Source organism: Rhododendron vialii, chromosome 5a (genome assembly GCF_030253575.1).
Source record: "Rhododendron vialii isolate Sample 1 chromosome 5a, ASM3025357v1".
Lineage (NCBI taxonomy): Eukaryota > Viridiplantae > Streptophyta > Magnoliopsida > Ericales > Ericaceae > Rhododendron > Rhododendron vialii.
Genome location: NC_080561.1, coordinates 1,734,007 through 1,746,567, shown reverse-complemented (window position 1 = coordinate 1,746,567; position 12,561 = coordinate 1,734,007). Strand labels below are relative to the sequence as shown.

The 12,561-nt window shown below is 34.5% G+C and overlaps 1 long non-coding RNA gene across 1 annotated transcript; it reads left to right on the top strand.

Moving 5' to 3' along the window:
* The first annotated feature begins 7,970 nt into the window (after positions 1–7,970).
* Positions 7,971–8,510, top strand: LOC131325396 (uncharacterized). The gene is made up of 2 exons (XR_009199678.1): positions 7,971–8,156; positions 8,209–8,510. It is a non-coding gene; the product is annotated as an uncharacterized LOC131325396 (long non-coding RNA).
* The last annotated feature ends 4,051 nt before the right edge of the window (positions 8,511–12,561 follow it).

The following is a 12,561-nucleotide window of genomic DNA, read 5'->3' as shown; positions in this document are numbered from 1 at the left end:
TGTGTTCATTTTGATTCATATTCTATGCCTTATATATGTGTACTCAATTTGTTTGCCCTACTTAGAAGAAAGAATGTCCTAATTAACAGCAAACCAGTAAGAAGGTTGGGAATATTCAACAAATTAATTAACTCCTCTAGAACAGGAATTTGAAGCCATCCAAACCGCTTGCTTGCGATCTTGGAATCATTTCAAGATGCATGTATGAGCATAATTAAGGATACGGCCGGAACAAACGTTGAATTCTGTTTCTTTCTTTCTTTTTTCTTCCCATGAAGATGCTTCAATAGAGAAAAATGGACTTTTTGAGTTACATGGAGAGGAGAAAAGGGACTTTCTTTTTTTTGAAAGAGTAGGGATATATAGCCCCGAGGTGAGTCCAGTTGGTTGGTGGATTTCCTCATCACACAATTGACCAGGATTAATTCGACTCTTCTGGTTGGACCGTAAGAATGTAATTTCTTATGAATTCTTTAGTCTCAGCGTAGATGACCTGCCTTTGACCGAATCCAAGAAAGAATTAGTTGAGATGTGTATAAACGTACTGATGTCCTTGATCGTCGAACCAAAGAAAGAAAGAGTAGGGATTTATAGGGCACCCACAACTATACGGCTATACCTGGTAGAGAGAGCAAAAGAAAACATAGAGAAAGAAAAAAGAAAACCAAATAGTGATGACGTATTTCTATCATGTTCAAAAAAAAAAAAAAATAAATAAAAAAAAATATATATATATATATATATATATATATATATATAGTGATGACGTTTTTTTGTTCTTTCACATTATTCATTAGGAAAACTTAATCATTACTTTGGTAATATAAGGTGTCTCGGACCAATTTGTGCGCACCTCAGACTAATTCCTACAGTCCCTTCCCATAGTCGTTTCACAATTTTATATGTGAAGTGAGGTGACCATAAGAGTTACTGATAAAGAGAATCGAACATGTACGTCTAGTTCTAGATGACTTGTGAAACTAGAATGAAAGAGTACTTAGATCCTTGTAGTAGCAATTATCTTTAACACGAACATTTTGCAAATAAATATTCATGAAATGGTTCTGTCACGTCCATCATGAATCATGATAGAGCCCTCAAACGCAAGGTCGAAATACCAATTCTCAGTATGAAATTTTAGTTTGAGCTATTCTTTTTTTATCGCAAAAAAAGAAGAAGATTTTATTAATCTTTAAAAATGATAACAAAGATTAAAAGGATCATGGGTGTTAATTATGAAAGAAGAAATATTGAATTCGATTTTTGAAACCATATAATGAAGCCTCTATTTATACAAGAGGAGAGAGCCTAACTATGGAAATAAAATCATGCTGATTAATTATGGAAGAAAATCATCCTAATTACAATCAAATCACAATCTCAAGATCACGATTTGATCACGATATTATTTGTATATGCATTTATTCTAACAATGGGTGCTTCGGCAAAAGCCACCCGAGAACCACACCCAAAGGAAATTCTTGATAAGATATAAATATTAGGGTCAAATTCCTATAGTTAAGATGCACATCCATCCAAATGGAGCCTCAGAGAAGCACAACAGCTGAAAGTCCAGCCTGAATAACCCTCTCTATGGTATATATGGGATGATGGATGTATCGATGGATGATACATCAGCTCCTTTGGAACCAGTCGTTAAAGAGAGAAAAAGGAAGACCTTAACATTTCACGGGAGAGATCAATCCATGAAGCTGTTTTAAAATTGGAAAGGATATTGAGTAGATCAAAAAAGAAGATTAGAAAGAAGAAACTTCTTACTGCTTTGATAAAGGCAATCAAATTTAATAATCAAGATATGGAGGTATCTTTTTATTCTTTATCATTCCTTGATATTCGTAACAGAAACTCTATTTTAATTAAGCAAGCTCGTAAGATGATGTATAGTAGTGTACGTTTTGCTACATGGGAGTACGATTTAGAAGGGAAAGAGCTTTATTTGAGGAAAATTGCTGAAATGGAGGAAGGTGAAATTGCTAAAAAAAATTAAAAAATTGATCATAGAATTGCTAAATTAGAAAATGGTGATTTTGCTATTATGGAGAATGATGCCTCTATTTCTTTGGAGCTTTAATCCTACTTGTCTCCGTTGCTTGTTATTTGGCCTGAGGTCTTGAGAGTATGGTGCGATTATATTTTTTCGGTTTTGGTATTTTTTTTATTGGTTCAGGACAATTTTAGCAGAGGGGATCGGTGTTGGCTGTGTTTTGGTGCAGGTTGCTTCGGTTTTGGTTTGATTTTCTCTGCAGCAGAAGTCATTTTTTGGTTGGGTTATGAGGTTTGGAGGTGCTTAAATAATTTTTCCTTTTGGTCCTTGTTGTTTTGGTTGTCGTCTTGTCTTCCTCGTTAATTTTTTGGGTGTTGGGTGGTGTTTGCATTGTGCCATTGGTTTGTTGATATTTTTCAAAAATTAATAAGTTTCTTCTGGCGAGAAAAAAAAAAAACTGGAATCCAGCCGGCCTGAATAAGGCTCCGTTCCGGAATAAAAAATAAGTTCTTATTTTTTAAGAAGACAATTTCAAACTCCAAAATTATGGACTTACTAAAATCTAAAAATATGCAATATAGATCTTGTTTGGAAGATCTCGATGAGATCTTTTATACGATGCAAAAAGAATTAAAAAAATATTTTTTATTTACTTTATTTTTGAGTTTGAAAATATGAAATAAGCTGCTTATTTTTTAAGAAGGTTTCTGGAACGGGACCTAACCCTCTTTATATATATATATATATAGAACATTGGATTACGTATGTATAGTGAAGGTATTACGTAATCATTTGATATGAATTAGATAGTGTTAGTATTAATTAACCAATCTATCAAGGGTCACCATCTAAGATTTAAGTCTGTAAAAAATATTACTTGTCTGCAGTCAGACAATCCACAGTTGGATATTTGACTATTGACTCCAGAGGGCAGTGACTGCAATCGCCCCAAAGTGATTGCCGTAGTCCATATTTGTTAAATTGTTGTTGAGATGGATGGAAAAGAATAGCTCCTCCTGTCTAAAATGGTTAGTATGTGGGTTGAAATTTTAAGTCTCGACACAAAGACACCACGCGATGTGCTCATCATCAACTCTCTAAAATCAATCACCTCTACTTTGGTGACCATATTTTAAATACTACGTGATGTGTTATACCGTTATATCAACAAATTGACAAATTCTATCCTAATTGCTGCACATTTTACAAACTAATAAGATTTGACTTTAGCCATGTTAGACGTTCTGCTAATTGTGTCGCCCATCATTTAGCTAGGCATGCCTCTTTTGTTCTAGACTCCGATGTATGGTTGGAAGTTGTCCCCGACTTTATTTTATGTCCTTCCTTGTTCCAGACTCTGATGTATGGTTGGAAGTTGCCCCAGGCTTTATTATGCCTTCCTTTTAACAGATTCTTGATGAATAATAATATAATATCGGCCGCGGAGCAAGAAATTCTGACTCGAGGGGAGCTGACTTAATAGATATGAACTTTTTATTCGAACGTATATTTATTATTATTATTATTTTTATCATTTGTTAAACATAATATACTCTATCATAAGGGATTTGAGGAGGGGAATTAGTGCTTACGAATTGAACCCTGTCCATGTGCATGGGATGTGCATGAGAGTATAAAAGGGCATCAACTGCACTCTACTCCTCTTGCAACGTATACCTATTATATCATAAAATTTTTACTTTCCAATATCATTTTGTTTTGTTTTGTTTTTTTTTGTTTTTTTTACCTTAGGCTACTTCAATAGTTACATGTTTATTTGTTATTTATGAAAGATGTTAAATTTCTTGGAGAGTTCCAACCTAAACCCAATTGGCAATAAGTAAAGTAGCCTCTAGAATATATTAACAAAAACTTAAATGAGCGATGTGGGAGAAGTCTTTTTTATTTATGAGAATGTAAAATAACTGATTTTTTTTTATCAAAATCAAATTAAAATTATTAAGATTATAAATAGCTAGCTATACACGAATAATTATAAATACTTGAGTATTCAAAAATCAGATGTATACAAAATAAAAATTTTAAAACTCAAGAGGCTCGGGAGAGCCCCAATGTAGCTCCGCCCCTGAATAGAACAACGCTTATTATCAAAAGGATTAAACTAATATTGCCATAACTAAGAATAATCTAATCAAACTGGAATCATATCAAGCGACAATATACAAACCAATTATTCTACCATTAACAGCGAATTTTGGAAAAAAGCCTGACGTGATCTTCCAATCCAAACCATCCTTTTTGCAGCCATTGGTGCCCACATTTCGATGGTTCTAATTGTCCAGTTTCAACTCAACTACTAATTAACTAATCCAAAAGCATATATACTTTGTGCCTCTTTTTCCCCATTCTGCCAAAGCACAAATCTCCCAATGCCCACAGCACCCCAGACTTTGTCCAGTGCTAATTGGCTGGTTATAAAATTTGTTAATTAACAAAGATAATAATTAAGCTTCTTTTCACCTTTGATTATTCTTCTTTGATGAGTATTTAATTTGAAGAATATCGGCCCAGCTGGGGGACCAATATTCGATCCTTGACCTCGGATGTAATGCCTTAACTAAACATGGGAGATTTCAGAAACATTTGATGTGTCCCTTGTGTTGGGTTTTGTGGAGGCCTGATTTGATTTGGATCGCGCTTCGGTGAGGGTTCAGGCCGGGCACCTAAATAGGGGGGTTGGATCCGGTCAAGTTTTCACCCGAGTAGTTTCGTCCATTTTTTTCATCCGGGCCACTCAAAAGTGTTTTGGACGACATAATTTGTTTGGGTAATGGACGAAACTGATCGGGGGAAACTTGATCGATTGGTGACGCGCGTAAACTCTTAGGATATAGATACTTGCTATATGCAATAGTCCGTGTAACTTGCACTTTTTCTTCATTTGGTAAATATACAACGGAACTGGTGTGAGATATGAATGTATTCAACAAACTACTGTATATATTTGGTGTGTAATGAGAATCCGAACCATAGAGTTTCACATTCATTGGATATAAGCTCATCCGAACCAATTACAAAGAAGTAAAAAAGAACAACTGAGTTTGGAAAAAGTTCGAAGTTTCTTTTACTTTTCATGGCCAGTAATTAACTGGAACATGCAATAGAGACCAGTTACATATTCCATTCTCATTATGTGACCGCTTATTGCACCTAAGGTTACCACCATCTAAAAGTGTCTGTATCTCTCTTTTCTCGTGTAGTGTCAACCGCAAGATTGCACAAAAGACTTCTCGGAAAGAGACTATTGCGCAATCCATGCATGCGCAGCAAAAATTGCCCAAGAATAGAGGTATAAATAAACACTTTTTTGATACAGAAGATTTGATCTCATGCTATTGGTGGCTAGGGGTATCAATAATCTTTCTAGTTTTATTTAAGTAGGAATGGATAATATAACATTATACTATTCCCCCATCGGTAGTTGACAAATCATACACCACCGTACAGTGCCCTATAAAGCTACAAGAAACCCTCACTTCTTAACTCAAATCAAATCAAGCTTTCTCTATTCATTCATTCATATTAGTAGTAGAGAGAATAATCTATGATTAAGAAGATAGATAGGCTAGCTTATTGGGTTGCAGAGAGAATACCAGCTGGAGAAGGTTGCAACAGGTGGCATGGGGGGTATTTTCAGTGGAAGGTGACAGAAGAGAGTGAGCACACATAGTCTTTCTTTCATGGAAGCTCCATGCTTGAAGCTCTGCGTGCTCACTCTCTATCTGTCACGCACCACCACTCTCTCTCTCTCTCTGTGATGTTGAAGCACACACAGAAACACCAAGCATGTAATAGACTTGCTTCCTTTTTCCTGTTCTTTTTCTTTTTTCCACGGTCTCAGCCCCCTACTGGACTTTGAAAATTGTAAATACAATTCAGCGGCGGCTGCGGGATTTTAACGCAGCGGTGACAAAAACGTATTAAATTTCTTTTACATACAAAACACTATATATATTTATTTTGCCTTAAGATTTAACTAGCCTAATTTATTTTATTTTGTTGAGCTATGTGATCTATTTACTCACAAATTTCAGTAAATTTTCATCTACCCTGCTTTGCACGACTGATCTAGTGCCAACAATAGAAGAGAAAAATATCAAATTATACCAAAAAAAAATATAAAATTAATTTTAGTACATTTAATTTTTAGAATCCAGGGGGTTCGCTTGAACCCTTTCAAGCCCTAGTGGAGCCACCCGGCCACATGTTGACAAGTATTTTGGGTGGTTATTATCATGAAGATATCTGGCCGGCATCAAAATATTAGAAATTACCATGTCACAATGTTACTAGGTTTTCTAATTATGTTACTGATTTAATTATCTAGATTATTATTCATGTTTCCTAGTCTCGGTTTATTTATTTGTTATGCATGTTTTCCTTATTTGTTTATGTTTTTTAGTCACAAAATCTTAAAACCTTATATAAATGCATGCCATCTAGGTTTACGGTTTATACACATAAACAAAAGCAAACTTCTTGCCAATTTCATTTTTCTAACAATATCATCCAATCCTCAAGATGGTCTATTGATCAAGGGTCTGAATTTTAGGCACTTGATTTTTTTTTTTTTTATCAGCTAGCTAGGTAGATGATCTTTCTTGGCTATTAGGTTCAAAACCTCGTCAGTATTACCTACTATATATTGTAGAAAATCCATACAGGGCTTTGATCATACTTTAAACGGCCAGTGGATTGTAGGATTATTTTTAAGTTGGTCTGCTGATAAGAGGAAGATCAGTCGTCGGTTACAACGCAATTTTCAATTGAAAATTAGTGCAGCCATGGAAATTCATGCAATTAGTCGTTGCACTTAAAATTGCTTCCAAGTATATTGGATCCAGCCATGCATCGTATCCATTGAAAGTACTTTCTGTTCTCTCTCTCTCTCTCGCTCTCTCTCTCGCATTAACTCTGATAATTCTTATGCGTATGCAGGGTATATATCTTTGGATATGAAGGTTGATTGCATGTTAAATACTTCTATATAATCGAAACTCATTTTGTTTGGGCATAAAATATTTTTCTGAGACAATAATTTACCAATTATAACTTCTTTGCTCTATCCTAAGTTCTCAAGTTTGATTCTTCTTGCCAACAATACTTGAGGCCATCTCACCCTGTGTGTAAGAGTGTGAAACGATTGTGGAAGGGGCTGTAGGAATTAGTTCGAAGTGCGCGCAAGCTGACTCAGAACACTTTGAATTACTGATTTTTTTTAATACCAATTTCCGGTGTTTCGTTACATGAAATTGGAGTAACTTATTTCCGGAGGAAAAGTGGTTTACATCCACCAACCAAATTGAAATGACTAAAAGAGCAAAAATCTCACATGTTAAAAAAAAGGAAAATTCTAAAATCAGCCAAATGGGTTGACAATAATAAGTGTGTGAATGTGTATTAAAGAGTGCAAAAAATACACAGAAATACGTGTTTTGTTTGTCTTCTAATGTACTTTTCGTCAATCCAGTGGGCTGACATTTGCAAGACTGTAAAAAAAAAATGACCCTTTTTCTTTTTTGGACAGTTATGAGGGGTATCAAAGTCGTAAGAGGGGCTTTTCCGGTGTTGTAATGTAGTTAGGTTTATCGATGTGATGCCGAGGTTCTAGTGCTGCTGTGGATTGCTAATGAAACAGGTGTGGAATTTTCCCTCTTTTCAACTTCCATCTTTGGGAGGGCTAAGAGGGTCTACTCGAAGGATAGTCCTCTTCTTAATTCCTATAAATGCTATGGAGGACTCGTAAGATCAATGAGAGCTGATACTCTTTCAACTCCTCAGATTTGGAGGGCTAAGAGTATTAGTCAAGTGTGGGCCTTCTCTGAATTGAGGCAAGAGAGGTGCTAGGAATGCATTAGGTGTGACATACCTCAGCCACATCCCTCTCACATATAGGTGGGGTCCGCTTGCCACACCCGATGTGTCTCTAGCATTTTTGTTGAGGCAAAAATGTTATTTTCTGCGGGAGTGGGCTTTTCTCTCTTTCCAACTCCCAACGATGGGAGAGCGTTTTCGACGTTCTGAGCATGTTTAGTTATTTTCCAACTGCTGATGCTCCTTTTGCTGTTGGATATGGCTGGATCATAAGCTGAACTATTGGTGCAATATTGATGAATCGTGTTGAAAATCAGTTTGGAATGCTTTTGTTGCATTTGTTTCTAATGGAACTGAGATGAATGCAGTTTTGCTGGGATTTCATGATCAATTGGGAGTATTGTTTTTGCGGCACTGTTGCTAAAGGAAATGAGCTGAAATCTACTGAACTAGTGTGGAAGATCTTTTGTGGAGTTCATGATCTATTGAGGATGTTACTGGAATGTTTAATCTCCGTGTTTGAAACCATTCAATGTTCATTGAATGTATTTTCTTCAAGCCTAAACAGTACCTCTTCTTCGTGGTCTGTATTGGGTCTTTCCTCGATATACTCTTTGTCGAGTTCTTAATAAAATTTTGTTGTCTATCAAAAAAAAAAAAAGTAATTAGATTTATCTTGTTCATTTTGCCATCAACATTTCGATAGTGGATGTTTTATGTTTTTGATTTCTCGATATACCTGTTGTCGAGTTTTAGTATATTTATTTGTTTGCCAATCAGAGAGAGAGAGAGGGAGAGGAGAGAGAGGAACTCCTAAAATTTGTATATTTTTGGGAGCTAAAGTGGCGCATGCGCTTCGAACTTCAACTCAGGGCCAGCTTTGCAATTACGCGCGCCGTCCTTACTTCACCGTGAAATCTCTTGCAATGACATCTCAGAAGTCAGAACCTTCCTGGACCTCGGCCTTCCTGCGCGCATGTGAAAACACCAGTCTTGCCCGCACAATATATTTAACCCAGCCCATTGCTCTTGGAACTTAAAATTTCTCCTATGCAGCAGAAAATAAAATTCGTGAGGCTATTTTACATGTAACAATTGTTTTACGTAGAAATAACTATTCCAAATAATATTTTGTGCACGTCGATACATGTGGGGACCAAATGTTGGAGAATTTTTTTTAACAATATGCACATTATACCTAGGCTTTGTTTGTTTGGGCGTAAAATATTTTCCGATAAAATGTTTTACATATTTTCCGGTGTTTGGTTGTATAAAAAATTAGGAGAACATTTTACATGTAAAATATTTTCCATCAATTGGATGAAAATGACTTATCTTTAAATCTTCCGTAAGTTATTTTCCGAAATGAACCTACAGCCTTCTACTGCAATTCTTACTGCTCAGTTTCCTCGATCGATCGTCAGTCCTGACCCACGTTCAATTCCAATATTCTCAGATCTCTCCACCATTTAAGTCCCCCTCCCTCTCTCTACGCTATTTTGTTGATTTCTAAAAATATTTTTCAGTGCCAACCAAACACTGAAAAATAAAAATTTGAAATTTGTTTTCTGAAAAAATATTTTGCATAGAAAATATTTTATATTGTAAAACATTTTACATCGAAACAATCGGAGCTCTAATGTTAGTTCTTAGCAACATTGCATGCAATAATTAATATAACAATTTGCCACTATTCGTTGCTATAGTATACATTTGCCGGCCATTTAATTTAAGTTGAGGTGTTTCTATGGCAAGCTCTACAAGACAAAATTGCCATTGGTTCCAAACTCATAAAAAAAGAAACATTCTAGATTCTGAAAATGATGAGCCAGGATTATGCCATTTTTGTAATTTTCAAATTTAAAAATAATAATATTGAATTTTTTGTGTGCAGTATGCATCTTGTTTGATAGATCTTTTGAACGGTGCAAAAAATATCAAAAAATTATTTTCGTAAATACATTATTTTAAGTTTAAAAATTACAAATAAGTACTTATATATTTTTTAAGAACCCTTACCGGAACATGGATTGTATGTTTCAATTTACAAGGGAAATCAAAAAATTATTTTCGTACATACATATTTTTAAGTTTGAAAATTATAAATAAGTACTTATTTTTTAAGAACCCTTACCGGAGCATGGATTGTATATTTCAATTTACAATTTACAAGGGAAAAAGCAAAGAAATTTATATATTTCAATTTACAATTTTCTTTCTTTTTCTAACTTGCAAAACTGAATAATTTAAAACAAAGAAATTTTCAAGCCACGTAAGTTCTCTCTTAGTTCCTCGTTTTTTTGCAGGTTTCTAATTAATTAAAGCTATATAGATTACTGTGTTTCTAGCTTTTTTTTTTTCCTTTCGTAAAATAGTCAATATTCTTATGCCAAGATTATAGTGACTGAAAAGTTGAATGGTAGGATCCTCGTTCCACTTTCTTAAATAAGTACTTAAAAAATAAAGACATATTTTTAAACTTAAAAATAATGGACTAACAAAAATAATTCTTTAATATTTTTTTTGCAGGGTTTGATAGGTCTCATCGAAATCTATCAAACAAGATTCATATTGCATATTTTTTGATTTCAATAAGCCTATTATTTTTAAGCTTGAAAATTATAAATAAGTACTTATTTTTTAAGGACCCAATCTGAAACGGGGCTAATTATTTCCTGTGCAATCATATTTATACCAGGACCGAATTGAAGACGCTGCGAGTTGCATTTGTGACGAGCACCGTTGGAGTTACCTGTATTTTCTAAGCTAAATGCCTATTTTCATAGTCCGAGTTACGTGTATTTAGCTAAGTGCCTATTTCATCATTCGGTCTTATTCCGGTAAGGGTTCTTCAAAAATAAGTATTTATTTGTAATTTTCATAAATATATTATTTTTAAGAACTCTAATTTTCAAAAACTAAATGCTTATTTTTTAAGAACTCTTAGAAGAACACAATCTCATGCCGTTCAAAGGGAAAAAAAAATATCTCATCTTATAACTCAAAACAATACAAATTTTTTTTCTTACTAGTCCCGGGCATGTGTGCATGTGCTAAGAACCGCACCCACTGACTTAGCCTAATCACATGGCTCAAAAGGTTAATCTCGAGTCATATAGTAGCTTGTCGCAAGCCAATATTATATATTACATCACTTTCACAATCTTTGTACATACGATGCCACGTCCTTGTTGCATGGGCTCAACAACTTGCCCTCTTGATGGCTATGTTGTGGTATTTAGCTCTATACAACACATTATCAGGCTCGTACTAGACCTTAGAAGTGGCCCCCTAGATCAAAGTTGTACTCTGATACCACCTGTATCTCCAGCGCCCGTGAAAATGGTCTAAACCTGCCAAATATTTTGTTAAATTCAATTTCTCCAATCATTGAATGTCATTCACTTTTTGCCGACGGCAACTGAATTTTATTAGTAGATTTTCCAAGTTCTTTTGATTCATTTGCATTGGTCCTAAAATTAATTAATTCGTGAGTTCCAGTTCCAGTTTCATTTTATTTTATTTTTTTGAACTTCAGTTTTATTTTATGAAACCAACTATTTCTTTTATATTTTGATGCCATCGGGCCCACAGGGCCTCTAGTCTTTAAATGCTAATTATATCTTATGGGTCTCGGTCATATCATAAGACATGCATATACTAGTATGCAGTATTGTTTATTATTGTGGACCTCACGGGCCAACGGGCCAGTTCATTAGTGCCAGTAAGATTTTTTCCAAGCAGCAATTCACACGCCTCGGTTATTTCCTCAGTAGCTACGTCATTATCCCAAGCGCAAAGATTTTTAATAGTATTAATATTTGTGAGGTCGAAATTCTATTAATAATTGATTTAATTAAGTATTTAAACATATTTTTTTTGAAGTCCGAAAGAGACGATGTGTGTAATATTGCATTTTGTTGGTCCTATAGTACCTACTTTATTAATAGTATATAATGCCTTTCAAATGTTTTCTTTTATATTTACGAGGTTGAATTTCTATTAAGAATAATTTAATGTAATTTTGCTGAATTCCGCAATGAAAACTATTTTCCCATTTTTGTATTCGTGCGGACCCTAATTAACATTAATGCTGTTAAGCTTTTTTAATAGAATTCATATTCACGTAGTAGAAATTCAGCTAACAATTAATTGAACTTAGCTTTTTTTTTTTTCCCTGAAATGTGCCAAAGACCGAAAATGTAATAATGCATTATTGATTGTTTTCTTTTGACTCCGCTTAACCTTATACCCCTCTATTCCTCCGGCACCGGTCTTCTCTTCCATTTCTTGTTTTCGAACCGCTTGCAGACAGACCCTCCGTTGAGCCTTGTTCGAAGTATTGTTTAAACTTTTCAAATATTGCTTTTATGTTTACGCAATTGGAATTTCACCGACAACTAACTAAAGTTAATTTTTTCTCAAGTCCGTCAATTACAATCAAATTAATATTCCCGTTTTTGTTATATGTATAGATTCAAAGTACTGTTGATGAAGTCATTGGGACGGCAGACTCTAAATTTTGAATGCTAATTATTATACCTTATAGGTCTCAATCGTGTTATATTATAATAGGAATATGACATATAATATTTTATTAGTCATTATTGTGGGTGCCACAAATCGTGTGGTTTAGTTCATTAATGCCACTAAGCTTTCTTAGTACTCCTTCTGTCCCATTTTTTGTTGTGCCTGTTTTTTTTTTGACACCTCACAAAAAA